Here is a 22,598-nt window from a genome sequence, read left to right on the forward strand (position 1 = left end):
TAGTAGAATTTTAAAAGAAGGGTGTAAGGTTTTATGTTCTCTGCAGTGTTATCTGATCTGGCAGGAGTCTGTTGAATCCTACCCTGTTATCTTAGGGCTGTAGACACCATTTATCAGATTAAGGAAGTTCCCCTCCATTCCTTGTTGCAAAGAGTTTTTAATGAGTGGATGTTGAATTATATCCCATGCTTTTTCTGCATCTATTGATATTCATATGCTATTTCTTTAATCTGTCAGTATAATAAATTACATTAATCAACTTTCCATGAGAAAATGCTGTTTTATTCTTTTGAGCTCATTTTATATAATTTTTATTGTAAAATATACATAACAAAATTTACCATTTTTACTATTTTTAAATGTACAGTTCAGTGTACATTCATATTGATTGTTGTGATATCATCACCACCATCCATCTCCAGGACCTTTTCACCATCCCCAACTGGAACTCTTAAACAGGACATTCCTGTTTCTACCTCCCTCTAGCCCCTGGCAACTACCTTTCATTAATTAGAAAGGTAGCTTTTAAATGAAACACAATTTGGTCATGGTGTGTACCATATTATCTTTTTATCTTATACATTGATGGCATCAGATTACTAATATTTTGGTTGGAATTTCTTCAGTAACAGTTCAGACTATTTTCTAATTTCTATTGTGGTTTTATTCTTTGATCCGTGGGTTATTTATAAGTGTGTCTTTTAATTTTCAACTGTGAGGTTTTTTAATATTGGCTTATAGATTTAATTGCATTGTAGTTAAAGAATATGGCCTATATGATTTTAGTCCTTTGGAAATTAGTATTTATTTGCTGTTTGGCCAAGTATATTCTTCACTGAGATTACACATTGTTAATGTTAAATTGTTAACATTTTACCATAATTGCTTTATCTTTGTCACTATATCCATGTAGCTATACAGTTTTTCTGAATCATTTGAGAAGTAAATTGCAGACAGAAGGCTCTGTAACCTCTTAATCAGTATGTATATCCTCAAAACAAGGATACTCTTCTGTTTAACCACAGCACACTCATTAATATCAGGAAATAAATATTGATATAATACTGCTAATTCACAGACACCACTCAGATTTCGCTGATTTTCCAGTTATGTTCTTTACAGTAAAAACAAACAAACAAAAAACCCAAAAGATAACAAAAACCCAACTCCCCCCTCCAAAAACAAAAGCAGAAAAACCTCTTCCTTTCCCTCTTATATTTCTAATTCAGAGACCATCCAGGACCATACATTGCATTTAGTTTTCGTGTCTCTTCAGTTAAAGTTAGTTCAGAAGTGTTTTGCACTTCCTAGTAAGTAAACATTATACATTTTGTGAGATGATACTTTGAGGCTATATTAATAGTTCATTTCTCATCAACTTTTTACCTACTAGTTTTAGCATCTATTGATGATTTGTGCCTGAGTCAGTTATTACTATAGTGGTTACCAGATGGTAAAATTTTTAAAATTTCATCATTCCTTCTGTGTTCATCATTTGGCATTTCACTGTAAGAAAAAGTTTTCTCTCCCCCTTTTTTTTTTTTTGTATTTATTTATGTATTTATTTATTTATATATTTGCCATGCCGCGTGGCATGCAGGATGTTAGTTCCCTGACCAGGGATCGAACCCGTGCCCCCTGCAGTGGAAGTGCGGAGTCTGTTTTTTTTTTTTTTTTTTTTTTTGTAATAAACTTGTTTATTTATTTTTGACTGCGTTGGGTCTTCACTGCTGCGCACGGGCTTTCTCTAGTTGCAGCGAGCTGAGGCTACTCTTCATTGAGGTGCGGTGGCTTCTCATTGCGGAGCACGGGCTCTAGGCGCACGGGCTTCAGTAGTTGTGCCACGCAGGTTCAGTAGTTGCGGCTCGCAGGCTCTAGAGCTCAGCCTCAGTAGTTGTGGCGCACGGGCTTAGTTGCTCTGTGGCATATAGGATCTTCCCGGACCAGGGATTGAACCCGTGTCCTCTGCACTGGCAGGCAGATTCTTAACCACTGCACCACCTGGGAAGTCCCAAAGTGCAGTCTTAACCACTGGACCATCAGGTGGTCCCTTTTTTCTTTTTTAAAGTCATTTAAACATATTAGCATGAACTCCTGGATTCCTGTGTTATTCATTTATCATTTATTTTGATGCTCGAATTGTCCCAGATTTGGCCATAGGAACCCTTTCAGGCTGGCTCCTGTGCCCTTTTTTCATGTCCCCATCATTCTTTGATCACTTACTTTTCTTAACTTTTTTGCACAGTGAGATTTTTCCATGCTCGTCTTGTACTTTCACTGCACCAGTTGTGGAATCAACCATTTCATCAAGGAACTCTGGTTCAGACCTTTTATTAGGGGCTATATTTAGAAAACAAGATCTGAATACCAGATATGTTCTTTTCTTCTGGGGTATCATTGCTCTTAGGCTCTATTAGAGGCCAGAGGTAGGATATTGTCTTAAAATGTATCTGGGATTTAATTTATAAGTACGACTGAGTGATGGCATGAAGAGGTCAATGCCATTGAAGGAAGTTTATTACTCATAGTTCCTCAGACGCAGGAGGCACCATGCTATGCAGGGCCACATGGGAGAAGCACTAGGGTCAATCAGGAGGCAGAAGGAATGAGGGGAAAATATGGATGATGGCCTTTATCATCGTGGTGGTGGGAAGTTGTTAGGTGGAAATTTTCCCTATTGGGCAGGAAGTGAAACACAGATGCTGGGGTTTGTGGTTGGAGGGTTTGCAATAATTTATACATATACATACACATGTATACACAAAACATACACAAACATCAATATATGCCTATAAATATTGAAGGCCATGATTTCACACTGATATGTTTAGTTCTGTTTCAGTACCACAGGATTTTTTCTAGTGTTTCCCCTTTCTGAATTTGTACCTCCTTTCTCTGACATTTAGAATCTAGCTTTCCATCTTTTTTACTCCAGCCCCATTGTGGGCTATCTCATTGACCCCAGCCCCACTGAAAGTGCTGGCTGAGCACCCCCATCTAGTTCCATGAGTCACTTTTATATACAGAAAATTCTCACTTTGCATAGTTCCAATATGCATAAATTTCTAACATGGTTTAACTGAATGACACTGGTCCCCAAATAACAGTTAATATAACTAAATATAACTTGTAATCAGGAATAGCTTCTCCAAAAAATTTAAAATTTACTCTGACCCTGTAATAGCTGATTAGTACCTCCCCTAGACAGTATTCAATTGAAGGTAGCCTTTTTTTATTTTTTAAAGGAAAATTACAGTCTCTGCATTGCTCTCAGCTTAACTTTACACAGCTCTGCATTTCCCTCTGTCAGTTCCTCTTGGAATGGTGGGTGGGTAGCGGAAGAGAGGATATGTACAAAAATGTATTTTTAGTTCTTTTGAACAGAGGGGTTGCTCCAGCCATTGCTATTGATGACAGGAAGTATATTTATAGCTCCAGGGAAGCAGGGTCCTGGTTTAAGAAAACCTGGGAGGCTGTACTTAATATATTTCATTAAAGCTCATTTGCACTTCATAGGAAGTGAAGTTGAAATGAATGGACCTGTAACTTATCTTATGAAGTACAGTTATTTTCATAAGTATATTCAATCTGCTCCTGAATTTGGAAAAACCTTCCATTTTGAAATTTCACAATTGGTAGCACCTAAAACAAAGGACACCTCTAGAGTATATGGGATGTGTGTGGACAGTTCAGATGGTGGCATGCAGTTGTACAGTTGAGGGGTTACCAAATACTGGTCCCAATTAGATGTTATTTATGAAGTTCTACTGGTAGAGCTTCTGTTGTGATTTTCTTTTAAAGTCTGAAATGAAAATAATTGTTTATGGGTCATAAGATAGTCTCTGTAAAACCAATTTGGGGTTTTCCACTAGGCACCATATAACTTTCTCACAAGTTTGATTGGGACAGGACTTTTGCCATTGATTATCATGTGCAATGAACACATTAAACACAAGTTAAATTATTCTGAAGCCTTTTCTCTTTTTTTCCCCACTCCTTTTCTTAATTGAGAGAAGCAAAGAGTTGGTTTCCAAGGATACGTCTTCTCTCTTACACGGGTCTCAGATTGATGTAGTCATGGAAACCAGGCAGTAAACTCATTCTTGGCAGCTGCCACCACTGGTCTGATCCTTTCTTTTAAAGGCATGAGATTCTTTAATAATTCATTTTGGGAAGGTTGGGGCCAGATGATTCCAGGTCATCCCAGAGGGGTTGTTGGGAATGCTGTTAAATAGATGTGATTTGGTTAAGTATTAAGAGCTTGCTAAACAAAACTGCAGTGATTTAACTAAAGATTTTATGCCTAATTTAAACAGGAATTTAAAATACAGAATTATTAATGTTTAGTCCTTTTTAAGAATATTTTAAAACATTCCTAAGTATAATTTGAAGATTTTATTTTTTGTTTTTAACTTTATGAATTTAAAATGTTAAGAATTGTAGATACGCTGACCTTTATTTAGCACAATGAAGGTTGCAACTGGCCCACTAAAGGCTATCCACTGATGAAATAAAAATATGAAATAATGTGCTCTTTAAAATATTTTTTGTGGATTCTGAAGCCTTGGTTCAAATTCCATCTTAGATATGTAACCTTGGGCAAGTTACTTAACCTCTCTGTGCCTCAGTTTCCTCTCTGCAAAATGGGGCATAATAACATCCACTTCATAGGGTTGTGGTGAGGAGTAAATGAGCTAAATTGTGTAACACACCTAACTTACCAGGAGCATTCAGCAAATGTTGGTCATTCCATTTATACATAAGGAATAGACTTATTGGTGAGGTTGTAAAGGCTGAAAAATAACTAAATTCAGAGAAGGTTTGTACTGAGTTCATTTATGAAAGACTTTTAAAGGAAGGAAGATATCTTTTTTAAAAAAAATTTATTTTATTTTTGGCTGCATTGGGTCTTCGTTGCCGCGCAAGGGCTTTCTCTAGTTGCGGCGAGCGGGGGCTACTCTTTGTTGCAGTGCGCGAGCTTCTCACTGCGGTGTCTTCTCGTTGCGGAGCACGGGCTCTAGGTGTGCGGGCTTCAGTAGTTGTGGCGTGTGGGCTCTAGCGTGCGGGCTAAGTAGCTGTGGTGCATGGACTTGGTTGCTCCGCGGCATGTGGGATCTTCCTGGACCAGGGCTCAAACCTGTGGCCCCTGCATTGGCAGGCGGATTCTTAACCACTGTGCCACCAGGGAAGTCCCAAGATATCTTTTTTGACGTGTACTATTTTTTAGATTAACAAGGGTGGTGGAGGATTTAGAATCTCCTCCCTATCCCAAATGAATAAACCATCTGTTTTCTTCTCCCTTTTAAAGATTTAGTATTGGGTTTACACAACTTAGCAAGATATTTGTCAGTTTGGGAAACAGTAATTGTTTGATCGATTGCTACATACTAGGTAGGTACTTAGATTTCAAAGGTGAATGAGGTGCATCCTGTTTTGGAGGGGTATGAATGGAGAAGGGTGAAGAAGTGAGAATGACCTATTGTTACAAAACTTAATTCTTTATAAATTGTGTTAAATGCTACACTAGCAGAATTTTAAATTAAAAAAAAATGATACGGTGATAGGAGAGAGCACAAATTAACTTAATAAGAAATATGCAAAACTAATGTGAAAAAACTAAAGCTTCACTGAAGGATTTTTTAAAAGATACAAATAAATTCAATATTTATGCTCTGTTCCTCAATGTGAGAGACCTAAATATTATAAAGATATTATACAGATGTCAGTGCTCCCCAAGTTATTCTACAGATTTAATGCAAATTGTTTGTAAACCCAGTGAGGTGAGCCTTTTCGAGATCTTGACAAATGACATATACAGTTCATTTGTAAGAGTAAATGTGGTAGATGAAAAATTTTGAAAAACTTTGAAGAAGAACAATAATTGGAGGGCAGTAGAAGTGGGGAGGGTATGTGACACTTGACCCTCCAGATGGTACCGTATACCAGGAAGTTAAAGGTGTCTAAGACAGTTTGGCATTTGTGTTAGAATAGACAAAACAAGTATTTAGAGCAGAATAGTAAGTTCAGAAACAGACCTGGATATGTGGGGAATTTAGAATGTGATAAAAATAACACATAAAAATCAGGGAGAGGACTTCCCTGGTAGCACAGTGGTTGAGAATCCACCTGCCAATGCAGGGGACACGGTTCGAGCCCTGGTCTGGGAGGATCCCACATGTGGTGGAGCAAGTAAGCCCGTGCGCCACAACTACTGAGCCTGCGCTCTAGAGCCTGCGAGCCACAACTACTGAGCCCTCGCGCCACAACTACTGAAGCCCGCGTGCCTAGAGCCTGTGCTCCGCAACAAGAGAAGCCACTGCAATGAGAGGCCCGTGCGCTGCAATGAAGAGTAGACCCCGCTCACTGCAACTAGAGAAAGCCTGCGTGCAGCAACGAGGACCCAACGCAGCCAAAAATAAATAAATAAATAAATTTATTTAAAAAAAAAAATCAGGGAGAAAAGGATGGAGTATTCAATAAATGGTCCTGCCACAGTAGGCTGTTTTGGGGGAAAATACATAAAGATTACTAATTTAGACTATGCTCAAATAATCACGAAATTACAGAGTATGCTTAACCAGATTACTGAATTAACCACACTTTTTTTTTTTTTGGCCGTGCCACGCGGCATGCAGGATCTTAATTCCCCAACCCCAGGGATTGAACCCATGCTGCCTGTAGTGGAAGTGTAGAGTCCTAACCACTGGACCGCCAGGGAATTCCAAACCACACTTTGCATTCTTTAGAATGTGCTGAATGATTCTTAAAATGATCTGAACACTGATGGCTAACAGACTACTCTCTAGTATACCTTGCCTTCTGCAATCACTAGTTGAATTTATACTTTCAGGGGTCAGTATGTTCTAAACCTGCTTTTATGCCAATTATACTTATTGTAATTTTGTAACCTAATTAAATATTAATTAAACCAAGGAAATATGTAAAAATAGTTGTTTTTAAGAAAGAAAGTTAAGTTGAAGATCCTGAAAGGATTGGATAAATATAAGTCCCTCCCTTCCAGGTTACTTTCTTACTAGTTTTGGGCATGAACACTTTAAAAGATTAAGGGAAAGAAACCATAAAAATCTTATTAAAGGTTCTGTGCCCATTTGTCTCACAGTTGTCTAAGTTTTTGTTCCACGCTAAAGAAATTGAAATTTGAAATCATCAGTATGTATTATGGATATGATGATCTATGCAAGAAACATTAATTAGCATATCTGTACTTAAAGAAGATGCCTTGGTATTCTACCAAAATATTGGCAGATGAATGTACATGTATTTTTTAAGTAAAAATCAAATATTTAAGTTACATACATATATATATTTTTTGATTATCTGATTTACTGTATTTTTTCATGTAACCAACCAGGCCCGGGTCCTATTTGTGTTGGGTAAAAGTTTTTACCATTCCCTGGAGGAAGTAAGAGGTGATGCTTTTATGTGCTTAGGCTAAAGAAAACCCTTTCTCCAAAGCAAGGTAATTAGACAATTTCTGTAAAGGACCAAAGAGTATATATTTTAGACTTCGCAGTCCAAAAATCAAAATTGAGGCTCTTTTGTAGGTACTTTATAACAAGAAAGAAAACACATTTCCACAAATTTATTATTGATGAAATTCAAATATGATAATAGTAATAATAATTATTTTTATTACTGAGTACAACTTTTTGTAATACAGGTACACTAATGAGAAAAATGGACTTCTTTTTTAAGTGATACATTTTGCTTAATTGGGGTTCAGAGTTACTGTTTCCTGTCATCAAAATTGATTGCAAATGTTCATCTGTTAATGCTGATCTGTAATGAGATTTTACATATTTCATCTTTGGAAATATCTTCACACAGATGTACAGCCAAATATTGGTGTCAGCCCACAGCATATGATTTTAATTGAACATATTAATCAATTGGGAAACATTTATAGAATTACATTAGATTTTTCTCTTAGTATTTGCCTTTTAGCATATCATTACATTGTAGATTAATTACTTCCAGTTGAAGGTTAGGTGTAAGTGCCATAATTGCACTGTTAAATAGATTTTGAAAGATGGAAATTTTCTTTGCACTTGCATTGAAGTCCTAAAAATGCTTCCAGAATTATAGTTTGAGCTAAAAATATATATCCACTGCAAATTTGAGAATTGAGATCTCACTTTTTGTTTTAAATTTGACAGCAGCTTGACATTACTAGCTTTTGTGTAAATGAATTAACTGCAGTTTAAGTTTCACATGTAAGTCCAGCTCTGCCCTATAATGTTAGGTTGAATTTATTAAATAGTATAAAATCTGCAGCAAAAGCTAAGTTTCATTTGTGATCATAGTAATAATAGTGACTGAAAACGGTCTTATTGTTCTGAAACTTCAATCTCAGCCCTGAGCTTTAAAAAATATATATCACAGTAAAACTTTACAGCTGCTAAGCCATCAAACTGCTGCGTGGGCAGGCAAGACAGGTTATTCTGCTTCTGCTGCTGACAGTGGTTTAGCCCATGACAGTGAATGAAGTTCACCATTGACACTATTGGTTCAGTACCATGATAAATTCAAATATTTTCCACAGTACCTGCTGATGAAAAATAATAAACAACCACCTTATATCTTCACAAGCTTTGTAAGTTCCAACTAAGCCTTTTTCTACTCCATATATATTTTTATGAACATCATCAATTATAACTCATCTTAGCAGATTCTACTTCAAGTTGTTCTAAATTAGTATTTTCTCAGCTTCTGGCCACACAGACTATTCATAGAAGCTAATTCTTCAAATACTTTAAACTTGGCATTGACTCCTTGAGTAAACAACAGCAACTGAGCAGTATTAGTAACATCTAACTCATCAAGGGCAGGGGAATCAACTTGAAATCATTTGCCTTTTTTAAAAAATAGATTATTAATTTTATTCCCATTGTCCTCAACTTTTGGAGCAGCTGGTTTTGCTGAAAGGCTAATAATAGTCTTAAGTTTATTTTCTCTGAATACAGTTCTTGAGCTCCTGCAGTCAAGCATTATTTTATTTAATTTTAATTTTTATTTTTGGCCACCCCACATGGCTTGCGGGATCTTAGTTCCCTGACCAGGGATCGAACCCAGGCCCCCAGGAGTGGAAGTACAGAGTCCTAACCAGTGAACCGCCAGGGAACTCCCAGCATGATTTTATCAACTCAGAATTGGCAAATTACTTTCCTTGCTTGGCTAACAAATGAGCTTCTTGGAAACTTACTTTGGTTGCAGCCTCATTTTTTTTTCTTCTCTCCCTCCCTTTCTTCCTTCCAGAAATTCTGCTGTGATGAGATATTCCACTTCAAATTTTCTACTTTTTCTGACCATTGCTTTCCTGTGAATTGGGAATATTGAGATGACTACTTAGTCTGGTAATGTTGATGTATATTGAATTTTTCTAGCACAGCTGTAGTGTCATTGCATAATAAACACAATGCTTTCCCATCTGACTTGATAACAAAATAATCCACACTCTCCACTGTGCCTTAAAAGCATGACAAAGTCCACTTTTCTCTTTTCTTGTTTTGACTTGATGGCTATGCACTGGTAAAAAAAAAACCCAAAAAACTATCACAGTATGCCAGTATGCATGTGTGGCACTCAAAAGCTGTTGACTTGCAACTTCATCACTGCGATGTGTGGTACACTGAGCAGCAGTGCAAAGCTCTGTGAGTACAACATATACAGGGAGCCACTCGATTCTGCCGTTGTAATGTTGAAGCCAGCCATACATAGCCAATACATCAATGAATGAGTACCACTGTGTTTGATATTATTTGTGGACACTGGAGTTTGAATTTCATATAATTTTCGTATCATGAAATATTATTCTTTTTATTTTTTCCAACCATTAAAAAATGTAAAATTGTTTCTTAGCTTGCAGGTCTTACTAAAATCAGATGATTTGCTCACCTCTATTTCGGGTAAAGCATTACACAAGGCCCAAATCAAGAAGGAAAAGATTGCATAAAATTTGACTGCTTAAAAAGATAATATAAACAAAACTGAAATATAAACTGCAAATTGGGGGAAAAAATATTTGCAACCATATGTCAGGAAAAGGTTAATATCATCCTAATATGAGAGAGTACCTACAGATAAGAAACAAACCAATATCCTGTTAGAAAAATGGGCAAAGACAATTCATCAAATAAATACAAATGTCAGTAACTGTATGAACTATTGATCCAATACTGAACCCGGAAAGGCAAATGAAAACATGGGAGGCTTTCACTTTTCACTTCATAAACTTGCGTATTGCTTGAGACTTTTACAGCAAGCAAATACTACATTTATCAGTGTTTAGAAACCAAAAAAAGTTTTCTTGTAATTTTTGAATTGCTGCTTATTTTTCTGGTACCTAAGTTTTCTGTATTCCTGAACAGAGGTAGAAGAGGGTGAGTCCTGTCCCTTTCCTGCCTCTGCTGTACTATACATGTTGCTTCGGTTCAGAAGCCAGAGCATGTGGAGTTGAGCCCCCAGAAAATTCCCCCACCCCAGTCTTTTGTATCATCTTGGGTGTTTTACTGGGAAAGCATGATGAGCACTGCTTGCATTTGATACCTTGTTGACCTTGAAGTCTAGAGTTTGATTTTTCAAATGAAACTAGAACTTTGCTGGTTCCATTAAGCATTTTATAAATAACTTTGATGTTGAGTTTTGAATTGCTTTTTAATTCCAGTTTTGTTGTTTTAAATAGTTATTAATAGAAGCAAGAGGGTGGAGAGAATTTTCTAAACCAACTCGTGTTTAAAATAGTTCTAATTTTGATAGGATTCTGTATTTTCCTAGATTTGTTAAATATTTCTAAAGATGTTTGGCATAGGTATTAACACGTTGTGGGCCTGTTGTATACAAACCAGTTTTTTGCTTTTTTTTCTTTTTCTAGTTCTGAATTAAGTCAGTCATGAGCAATAACCGAACCTGGTAGGTGTGTGACTGCTACTGCATTTGCTCAAGGCATTAGGTTAGCAAGGTGAATCACAAGGGATGAGAATTCTACTTTGCATTTCTTTTCAAATCAGGAGTTGTAGAATTTGATGTGTATGAAGCATGTTGTGTTATTCTTTTCCTATTTTCTATGTAGATGATTTCATTATAGGAGACTTTGACTTTTAGATCTTGGTTTAAAACACTGATTGACTAAGTGATAATTAAGTATATTTCATGTGGAAAAGGAATAATATGCTTGTCCTGAAATAAGCTGATCTGATCAGGAGGAACCTTATCCTAAGCATGGCAGGAAATAAACTTGTAACACCAATTACATACAGCGTAGCAGCTATGATTGGGGGAAGATGAGTATGAGAGAGAGTAAGTAAAAGTAAAGTATAAATTATAAGAAGTTTGAGAGAAAGTGACTTTGTGATCTAACTTTGTGAGAGACAGAAGTGGGAATATTGGATAGGCATGTACCTGTCCCTAGATTTTTAGGAAGACATACTTCAAAAAGGTAGAGAAGACATCGGTATGAATCAATAGGAGTGGTATACCAAAAAGAACGTCAGTTTAGAAAAAAACAAAAACTGCTCTCAAACTAAAGATAGGTGGTTGCTTCTAATAGCCATTCAGACTTGAATAAGAAATTAGAAGATAGGAGTACTGAAAAATATACAGGGTATATTAGTCTATCAGCAAATATAGAAAAAGTAAAGTAACTTAACTTATCTTAAAATCTAATTAGTATTAAACTAATTTTTTATGAAAAAGCTTTTAAATCTTTTATGGCTTTTACTGCTGTTCTCTCGAACTGCACTGCCCAGTATGATAGTCATCAGCCACGTGTGCTGGTGTATTGGGTAGCCGCTATGTAGAACATTTCCAACATCACAGAAATTTCTATTGGGGAGTGCTTCAAAAATGAGATACATTATTAGAAAAGCTAGTAAAAAGTAAGTTGGGGTATAAGGATACTTTTCTGTCCAGAAATTTTGCTAAGGAAGAATTAGATTTTTATAATACTGAGACATTGGTGTGTCCTTTATTGTTGTACTTGCATTTTGTCCTTTATTTTGAAATAATTCTAAATTTACAGATAAGTTGCAATAGTAGTACAAAGAGCCTTTTCCTTTCCTTAACCATTTGTGAGTAAGATGCTCACTTGACGCCCCATCAGTCCTGAATACTTTAGTGTGTATTTCCTACAAACAGGGATATTCTCCTACATAACCTCAATATACCCATATAATCAGGACCTTAATATTGATACAGTAGTACCAGCTAATCCTTAGATTTCACTGATAACAGAGATCCATAGATATCATTTGTCCTGATAAAAATACTGTATAGCAGGAGAATCCAGAATCACATATCGCATTTAGTTGTCATGTCTGTCTTTGACTTGATCATCTTGATACTTTTGAAGAGTATAGGCTAGTTATTTTGAGGAATATTCCTCAATTTGGGCCTGATGTTTCTTCATGGTTTGATTCAGAATATGCATTTTGTCAGGAATACCACATAAAGGGTGGTGTATTTTTATTCTAATCTTATTCACAATTTCCATTGTGTCCTGTTTCTCGTAATGTTAGCCTTGATGACTTGATACTAAGGTGGTGTCTACCAGTTTTCTCTACTGTAAATTTATTCACTTTTCCCTTTGTAGTTAATAAGTGTTTTGTGAGGAAGAGGTACTTTGAGACCATGTAAATGATCTCATTTCTTGTCAAACTTTCACCCACTGGTTTTAGCATCTATTGATAATTTTTGGCAGGATTATTACTATGATGGTTGCCAAATGACAGTTTTCTAATTTTATTATTCCTTCCACATTCATCAGTGGACATTCCTTTGTAACAAAAAGCTTTCTTTTCTTCCATTCATTTATTAAATTGATACGGACTTATGGATTCCTATTTTATTCAGCGAGTTATTATCTATTAATATAATTTGTTACTCTGAGCCTGAATTTGTCCCACATTTGGCCAGTGGAAACCCTTCAAGTTGGCTCCTATATCCTTTTGACATGTCCTATCATTCTTTAATCACTTCCCTTTTTACCTTCTAGCACAACAAGATGTTCCAATCTCTTGTATTATACTTTTCCTCCCTCAGCCCTAGAATCAGTCATGTCAACAAGCCCTGGTTCCTTTTATTGAAGAGCATATTTAAAAAGCAGGTCTATGGGACTTCCCTGGTGGTGCAGTGGTTAAGAATCTGCCTGCCAGTGCAGGGGACACGGGTTCGATCCCTGGTCTGGGAAGATCCCACATGCTGCAGAGCAGCTAAGCCCATGCGCCACAATTACTGAGCCTGAGCTCTAGAGCCCACGAGCCACAACTACTGAAGCCCGCCCGCCTAGAGCCTGTGCTCCGCAACAAGGAAAGCCGCTGCAATGAGAAGCCCGTGCACCGCAACGGAGAGTAACCCCCACTGACCGCAACTAGAGAAAGCCCGCATGCAGCAATGAAGACCCAACGCAGCCAAAAATAAATTAATTAATTAATTTAAAAAAAAAAGAAAAAGAAAAAAACAGGTCTGGGCTTCCCTGGTGGCGCAGTGGTTGAGAATCCGCCTGCCAGTGCAGGGGACACAGGTTCGAGCCCTGGTCCGGGAAGATGCCACATGCCACGGAGCAACTAAGCCCGTGACGAAGAGTAGCCCCCACTCACTGCAACTAGGCAAAGCCCACCCACAGCAACGAAGACCCAACGTAGCCAAAAGTAAATAAATAAATAAGAAAAAAAAAAAAAGCAGGTCTGGGAATTCCCTGGTGGTCCAGTGGTTAGGACTCTGAGCTTCCATTGCAGGGAGCATGAGTTTGATCCCTGGTCAGGGAACTAAGATCCCAAAAGCTGCACAGCACAGCCAAAAAAAAAAGCAGGTCTGGACGCTAGGTATGATTGTTCTACTGAGACATTGCTGCTTGTAAGCCTCTCTGGACAGAGCTAGGGAATATACATATACATACACAAAATATACTCTTACATATGCATCCATATCTATATTTTCTCTCTGTATGTATACGTATATATAAAATGCTGTGAGTTCACATTGGAACCTCCAATTCTAGGCTAACACCTCAGAGTTCATTTTATTTTCTCCCTTTTTTGTACTTGAACACCCTTCTCTGACAGAGAATCTTGCTCCTATTATTCTTAATATATTTATTTAATTGCTCAGACCCCTTTTTAAGATAAATTTATATATTTATTTTATATATATATTTTTATTTTTGGCTGCGTTGGGTCTTCGTTGCTGCGCACAGGCTTTCTCTGTTTCCGGTGAGCGGGGGCTACTCTGATGCAGTGCGCAGGCTTCTCATTGCAGTGGCTTCTCTTGTTTTGGAGCATGGGCTCTAGGCGCACGGGCTTCAGTAGTTGCGGCTCACGGGCTTCAGTAGTTGCGGTGCACGGGCTTCAATAGTTGCGGCACGTGGGCTTAGTAGTTGTGGCTCACGGGCTCTAGAGCGCAGGCTCAGTAGTTGCTGAGTAGGCTCACATGGGCTTAGTTGCTCCACGGCATGTGGAATCTTCCCGGACCAGGGCTGGAACCCATATCCCCTGCATTGGCAGGCAGATTCTTAACCACTGTGCCACTAGGGAAGTCCCTGCTCAGATCCTCCCTTTAATGTACCTAGTCTTTCCTTCTGAGACCAGGTGGATGCCAGCCTTGCTCAGCACCACCTAATGAGTTTTAGACTTAATTACTCAAGAAGGAAGGAAGTGCAGTGGATCAAAATTATTTGTAGATTTATCTACTTGCTAAAATTTATTTGTGACCCCAGAATCAGTACTTGTGCTTTCATGGTTGTTTGGGGACATGTGCAGAGGGGTGAAAAATTTGAATCATCCAACACGTATATTCCCAGTTAAAGTCAAACAAGGTGATGCTCTGCCTTCTTGTTTCAGCTTTCATACTGTCAACAAGTGTCCTTTTTTACAGTCTATTTAGTGCTATGTTTTTTTACATTTTTGTGCTTTTATTGGAATTGACCTCCAAGTGTGCTGTCTAGTATTCCTAAGTTTCGAGAAGGCTGTGATGGGCCTTATGGGGAAAATACATGTTTTAGGTAAACCTCATTCAGTCATATCTTACAGTGCTGTTGGCTGTAAATTCAGTGTTAATGAATCAACATCCAGAAAAAGGAAAGGGAAATTTGCTGATCTATACATGAAAGTACTAAGGTAACATGTATAGTGCATGTGAATCTATGGAAAAGAGGGGAAACTGGGTAAATATGTGGATTTGTGAGGTGATAAACATGAAAAAGGTATAGTGGACAGCACTGTTATAAGGCTGAAGGCCAAAGAAGTTTACAGTTACATTATCCAGGACAAAGAAAATATTAAACCCTTCTTGGCTAGTGCTGGCTGGTTTACGTTTCTAAAGGTGATACTGTGTGAAAAATGGTAAACTTGCAGGCAGTGCAAGTTCTACAGATCAGGAACCTTCGGAAAATAATTTCTAAATACCTGCTAAGTGTCATTCAGGGAAAGGGTTATGTGGAAAGGTAGGTTTTCAATTCTGAGATTGGTTTGTTTTATAAAGACATTGACGAATGAACTTATATTAACACAAATGGCATTTTGGTTGACAAAATGTTGTGACCATGATAACATAATCCTGTATTTCTCCTTAGGAACAGTAGTTCAGTATTTGCTAATTCAGTGTTTATGGCAACTTTACAGAACATAACTACCACGAATAGCAAGCATTGGCTGTAGTTTTACTTTGTTTTTTTTTAAGAAAACAGTTGATTTTTTAAAAAATTAATTAATTATTTTTTTGTCCGCATTGGGTCTTCGTTACTGCGCGCGGGCTTTCTGTAGTTGTGGCGAGTGGGGGCTGCTCTTCATTGCAGTGCGCGGGCTTCTCATTGCAGTGGCTTCTCTTGTTGTGGAGCACGGGCTCTAGATGCGCCGGCTTCAGTAGTTGTGGCATGCAGGCTCAGCAGTTGTGGCTTGCGGGCTCTAGAGCATAGGCTAAGTAGTTGTGGCGCATGGGCTTAGTTGCTCCGCGGCATGTGGGATCTTCCCGGACCAGGGCTCGAACCTGTGTCCCCTGAATTGGCAGGCACATTCTTAACCACTGCGCCACCAGGGAAGTCCCAAAACAGTTGATTTTTATTCTCCATATAGAAGTAGCATCATTTATTATCTTTAGTCTTAGTATCACTTGTGAAAAACCTTGTTAAAAAATCAGTCTTAGCTTTTCTCCCAGTTTGTGATTGGTCCCATCCTTCCTCTCTACACATGCATTTGAGAATCTCAAAGTAAAGATTTCACTGTTCATGGCATACATGTGAAGAGGCAGAAAAAGAGATTATCTCAAATTCAGTTGGTATAAAAACCTCACTTGTGCAGACTGTACCACCTTAATTGGTTTTGCTTGCATAGCTAAATTCTTAGTCATACTTTAAATTACGTGGACTTTGCTAAAATTGAGGCAAAATCCACATAACATAAAATTAACCATTTTAAAGTGTACAATTCATTGGCATTCAGTATATTCACAATGCTGTGCAACCAAGACCTCTGTCTTGTTCCAAAACATTTTTATCAGCCCAGAAGGAAACCTTGTATTCATTAGGTACCCATTCCTCCCTATCCCCGGCAACCAACCACTAATCTGCTTTCTGTCTTTATGGATTTACGTATTCCATTTCATATAAATGAAATTATACAGTATGTGACCTGTTTTCTGGCTTCTTTCATTTAGTGTAACATTTTCGAGGTCCATCCATGTTGGAGCATGTATCAGTACTTTATTCCTTTTTTTTTGAAACAATAATGTCTATCACTTATTTAGAATTTATATGGAATTTACAGAGGTTTAATAGCTTGCTTCAGATTACCAGTGGTTAAATGGCAGAGCAAGAAATGGCAGAGCAAGAATTCAACCCTATTCTTCTGAATCTGCATAAATTACTTTACCATAAGTAATGCCATTATTATATTGGGAGAAAAAAAATCTTATTCAAATTTTGGTTGGCAAATTTTAGGTATTTAATTTTGTTCTTTAGACATAAAATGCTCTAATTCAAGTGATAGTTTGCTAGCTTCACACTGTATTGAGACTACTGTTAGTTTATCCTCTAAAAACTAAACATTTCCTTTTGCTGCCCTTTAGAGGTTATAAAAAAAAAAGTTTTTTTTTTTTTGCTTTATAAAAACAAATTCAGAATGAAGGTAATCATTTATATGCAACTCAACTGGATCAACTAACATATGGTCGTTGTATTCTTTCGAATATTGCACTGGAAGATTGATCACCAACTGTCACCTACATGATCTGTTTTGATGAAATCAAGATGGTCATATATAAGAGTTTGGTTGCTTTCAGCATTTAGAAAACTAAAGTATTCTAGTAACCAGTAAATCAGGTAGATTTTTTCATACATCACACAGGTAAATATGCATTCCAGTAAGTTATCCCATTTTATTCTAAGGGCAAATACATCTTATTTCTTTATCCTGTGTCATGAAGTTTGTGCTCTATCATCTATGTATTGGGTTGACCAAAAAGTTTATTTGGGTTTCCTGTAAGATGGTATGGAAAAATCCGAATGAACTTTTTGGCCAACCCAATATATATCTATTTACTTTTTTATATTTATCTATCATCTATCTATATTACTTAGAATATTTAGAATATCAGTCAGAGAAAATAACATAAAATTCAACTAACTCATTTAGTAATAAAGGCACTTTTTTGGCTAACTAGCTGAAAAGTTTAGAGCTAGAGGATAAATACTTTGATGGTATCTTAAAGGCTGCATATCCATTTGTTTATGATGCTTTCAGCTCTTTCTCACTATGCTGGTTTCATCCTTACCTTATTTTTCCTCACAGTACTTTATTTTTAAGGCTGAATCATATTTCGTTGTATTTGTATACCACATTTTGTTTATCCATCCATCTAGCAATGGACATTTAGGTTGTTTTCACCTTTGGGCTATTGTGAATGATGCTGCTGTGAACGTTCATGTACAAAATTTTGTTCGAATACCTGTTTTCAATTTTTTTGGTTATATACCTAGTTGTGGAATTGCTGGGTCATATAGTTATCCTCTGTTTAACATTTTGAGGAACCACCAATATGTTTTCCACAGTGGCCACATCATCTTACGTTACCACCAGCAATGTACAAGGTGTCTCAATGAAGTGGATCTCATTGTGGTTTTTACTTGCATTTCCATAACAACTAATGATGAACATTTTTCCATGTGCTTGTTGGCCATTTGTATATCTTCTTTTTGGAGAAATGTCTAGGCGAGTCCTTTGCCCATTTTTTAATTGGGGGGGGGGGGTCTTTCTGTTGCCAGGTCGTGAGAGTTCTTTGTATATTCTGGTTACAAGACCCTTATGAGATACGTGATTTACAAATATTTTCTCTCATTCTGTCTTTTCACTCTATTTTTAAAAATTTTTTTGAAGTTTTATTTATTTTTGGCTGCGTTGGATCTTTGTTGCTGAGTGCGGGCTTTCTCTAATTGCAGCGAGCCTGGGCTTCTCTTGTTGCGGAGCACGGGCTCTACGCACACGGGCTTCAGTAGTTGTGGCTTGCGGGCTCTAGAGCGCAGGCTCAGTAGCTGTGGCGCATGGGCTTAGTTGCTCCGCGGCATGTGGGATCTTCCTGGACGAGGGCCTGAACCCGTGTCCCCTGCATTGGCAGGCGGATTCTTAACCACTGCGCCACCAGGGAAGCCCCTCTTTTCACTTTCTTGATAGTGTTCTATGGTGTGCAAAATTTAAAATTTTGATGAAGTACACTTTATATTTTTGTTATTTGTGCTTTTTGTTGCTGTTGTTTTTTAAATCTAAATTGTGCCCTTAATGCTTAGGGTGTTTTTGTTTGTTTGTTTTGGTTTTTTAATTAGTTAATTAATTTTTATTTTTGGCTGCGTTGGGTCTTCGTTGCTGCATACGGGCTTTCTCTAATTGCGGTAAGTGGAGGCTACTCTTCGTTGTGGTGTGTGGGCCTCTCACTGCGGTGGCCTCTTGTTGCAGAGCCCAGGCTCTAGGCACGCAGGCTTCAGTAGTTGTGGCACGCAGGTTCAGTAGTTGTGGCATGCGGGCTCAGTAGTTGTGGCTCACAGGCTCTAGAGCACAGGCTCAGCAGCTGTAGTGCGCGGGCTTAGTCGCTCCGCGGCATGGGGGATCTTCCCGGACCAGGGCTCAAACCCATGTCCCCTGCATTGGCAGGCAGATTCTTAACCACTGCGCCTCCAGGGAAGCCCTTAGGGTGTTTTTTTGTTTGTTTAATTTTGGGTGCACGGGGTCTTAGTTGTGGCATGAGGGATCTTTAGTTGTGGCATGCAGACTTCTTAGTTTCAGCATGCGAACTCTTAGTTGAAGCATGCATGAAGGCTCTAGTTCCCCAACCAGGGATTGAACTCGGGCCCCCTGCATTGGGAGCACAGTGTCATCCCCACTGGACCACCAGGGAAGTCCTTGTTGTTTGTGCTTTTGGTGTCACATTTAGATAAAATTTTTAGGACTCCATTTCCAAATCCAGTATCACGAAGACCTACCCCTTTGTTTTCTTCTATGAATTTTATTGTTCTTTTCTTATATTTAAGTCTCTGATTTGTTTTAATTTTTGTAAACAGTGTGAGGTAAGGGTTCAGCTTCATTCTTTTGCATGTGGATATCCAGTTTTCCCAGGACCATTTATCGAAGAGCCTATTCCCCCCCCCCCCGCCCCACATTGAATAATCTTAGCACTCATATCAAAAAATCAGTTGATTAAATAAAGATGTATGTGTTTACCTCTGGATTTTCAATACTATCCCTTTGATCTTTATCGCCTTATGCTATTACCACACTGTTTTGATTACTGTAGCTTTGTATTAAGTTTTGAAATTGGGAAGTATGAGTCCTCCATCTTTTTTATTTTTTAAGACTGTTTTGGCTGTTTGGGGTCCCTTGCAATTCCATGTTAATTTTAGGATCAGCTTTTTTATTTGTTAAAAAAAAAAAAGTACTGTTGGGATTTTGAAAGGGATTACATTGGCTCTGTAGGTTGATTTGGGGAGTGTTGCTATCTTAACAATATCAAGTCCTGTAATCCCTGAACACAGGATGTCTTTCCATTTATTTAGGTCATGTTTAATTTATTTCAGCAGTGTTTTGTACTTTTCAGTTTACAAGTCTTGTACCTCCTTGGTTAAATTTACTCCTAAGTATTTTATTTTCTGATGCTATTTTAAATGGGATTTTTCTTAACTTTATTTTTGGATTGATCATTGCTAGTGTATAGAAATACAACTGATTTTTTTAAAGATGTATTTTATTTTATTTTTTGATTAATTTATTTTTGGCTGTGTTGGGTGTTTGTCGCTGCGCGCAGGCTTTATCTAGTTGCAACGAGTAGGGGCTACTCTTCGTTGAGGTGCACGGGCTTCTCATTGTGGTGGCTTATCTTGCTGTGGAGCACAGGCTCTATGTGCGTGGGCTTCAGTAGTTGTGGCGCATGGGCTTAGCTGCTCTGCAGCATGTGGTATCTTCCTGGACCAGGGCTCAAACCCATGTCCCCTGCATTGGCAGGCAGATTCTTAACCACTGCGCCACCAGGGAAGTCCCTACAACTGATTTTTTTAAAAAATTAATTTATTTATTTTGGCTGTTGGGTCTTCGTTGCTGCGTGTGGGCTTTCTCTAGTTGCGGCGAGCTGGAGCTACTCTTTGTTGCGGTGTGCGGGCTTCTCATTGTGGTGGCTTCTCTTGTTGCAGAGCACGGGCTCTAGGCACGCGGGCTTCAGTATTTGTGGCATGTGGGCTCAGTAGTTGTGGCTCACGGGCTCTAGAGCGCAGGCTCAGTAGTTGTGGCGCATGGGCTTAGTTGCTCCGCGGCATGTGAGATCTTCCTGGACGAGGGCTCAAACCTGTGTCCCCTGCATTGGCAGGTGGATTCTTAACCACTGCACCACCAGGGAAGCCCCCTACAACTGATTTTTTGTGTTGATCTTGTATCTTGCAGCTTAGCTGTAATTTTTAACTGTAACAGTTTCTGTGTGGTTTTTTTTGGATTTTCTATATATGAAGAGAGATAGTTTTACTTCTTCCTTTCTATTTTGAATGCCTGTTTTTTTCTCTTTTTCTTGCCTAATTGCTCTGGCAAAAACTCCCAGTACCTTGTTGAATGGAAGCAGCAAAAGTGGGCGTTCATGTTTTATTCCTGCTATTAGGGGGAAAGCTTTCAGTTTTCCCCCATTCAATATAGCTGTGAGTTTTTCATAATTCCCTTTGTCATATTAGGGTAGTTCCCTTCTATTCCTAGTTTGTTGAGCGTTTTTGTCTTGCAAGGGTGTTTGATTTTTGTTAAGTGATTATTTTCTGCATTAGTTGAGATGATCATGTATTTTTCCCTTTTATTAATATGATGTATGACATTGATACATAGACTTTTAAGTAGTAATTAATTAGCTGTTAGCTTGTGTTTTATCCTATCTTTTGCATTGTACGTAGGGTTTATTATGAATAACTGTTCTGCAAGATTGTATTGCAGGCATGTCTTCAGGATATCAAATACTAAATGATATTATCTTCTTAAAATCAACTTTATTGAGGTATAATCAATCTTCTTACAATAAAATGTGCCCATTTTCCATATACAGTTGAATGAGTTTTGCCAAATTTATATACCTGAGTGACCATCACCACAGTCAAGATACATAACATTTCCTTAACCCCAGAAAGTTCCCTGTGCCCTTCTCAGTCATTCTTCTCTCCCCTTACTTCCTGCACCCCAGGCAACTGTGGATCTGCTTTCTGTCACTGTAGATTAGACTGTCTTTTCTAGAGTGTTGTGTAACTAGAATCATATAGTAGTACTCTTCCGTCTGGATTCTTTCACTCAGCATGTTGTTTTTGACATTTATCCATGCTGTTAGGTATATTAGTAGTTAATTCCTTTTTTCTTTTTTCTGAGCAGTTTTCCATTGTATGAATATACTATAGTCTATCTTCCATACGTTAATAAGCGTTTAGGTTATTTCTAATTTGATTCCCTTATGAATAAAGCTGCTAGGATCATATGTGTACATGTCTTTTTGTAGATATATGTTTTTATGGAATTGCTGAGTTTTATGGTTTAAATGTATGTTTGGCCTTACAAGAACCTGCCAAACTGTTTTTCATAGTTTTACACTTTATATTCTCATCAGCAATGTGCAAGAGTTTTAGTTCCTCCACATCCTCGCCAACACTTGGTATTGTCAGCTTTTAAATTTTAGTCATTGTAACGAGTTTGTGGTTGTGTCTCATTGTGGTTTTAATTTGCATTTTCCTAATAACTAATGATGTTGAGCATCTGTTTATGTGTTTATTGGCCATATTTGCTTCTGTGAAGTGTCATCTTAAATCTTTGGCCCTTTTTTTTGGATTATCATTTGTTAAAATTATCTTACACATGAGTTGTTAAGAGTCCTTTATATATTCTGGATACAGTTCATTAATCATATATACATATATTATATGTATATAATATTGGGTTGGCCAAAAATTGCCTTTGGTTTTTAAGTAAAAATAAAAGACACATTTTTCATTTTCACCAAGAACTTCATTGAACAACGCATTCACTGTTTTGTTCCACTACCTTCTGCCATTTTTCAGGCAATGTCATAATTCCATCTTCCCAAAACTTTTTATCTTT

At 37.7% G+C, this 22,598-nt stretch overlaps 1 protein-coding gene across 3 annotated transcripts in view; it reads left to right on the top strand.

Moving 5' to 3' along the window:
• PTPRA (protein tyrosine phosphatase receptor type A) overlaps positions 1-22,598 on the top strand; it is a 184,988-nt gene that overhangs the window by 19,266 nt on the left and 143,124 nt on the right. Inside the window, exon 2 of one of the 3 annotated variants that reach the window (XM_068565366.1) lies at positions 9,277-9,374. The exons of the other annotated variants lie outside the window; for them this stretch is intronic. The gene's annotated coding sequence lies outside the window, so the exon portion shown is untranslated. The remainder of the gene's footprint in view (positions 1-9,276; positions 9,375-22,598) is intronic. 3 annotated transcript variants of the gene reach the window in all.

The sequence above is a fragment of the Eschrichtius robustus genome, chromosome 16 (genome assembly GCF_028021215.1).
Source record: "Eschrichtius robustus isolate mEscRob2 chromosome 16, mEscRob2.pri, whole genome shotgun sequence".
In the NCBI taxonomy this organism is placed as follows: domain Eukaryota; kingdom Metazoa; phylum Chordata; class Mammalia; order Artiodactyla; family Eschrichtiidae; genus Eschrichtius; species Eschrichtius robustus.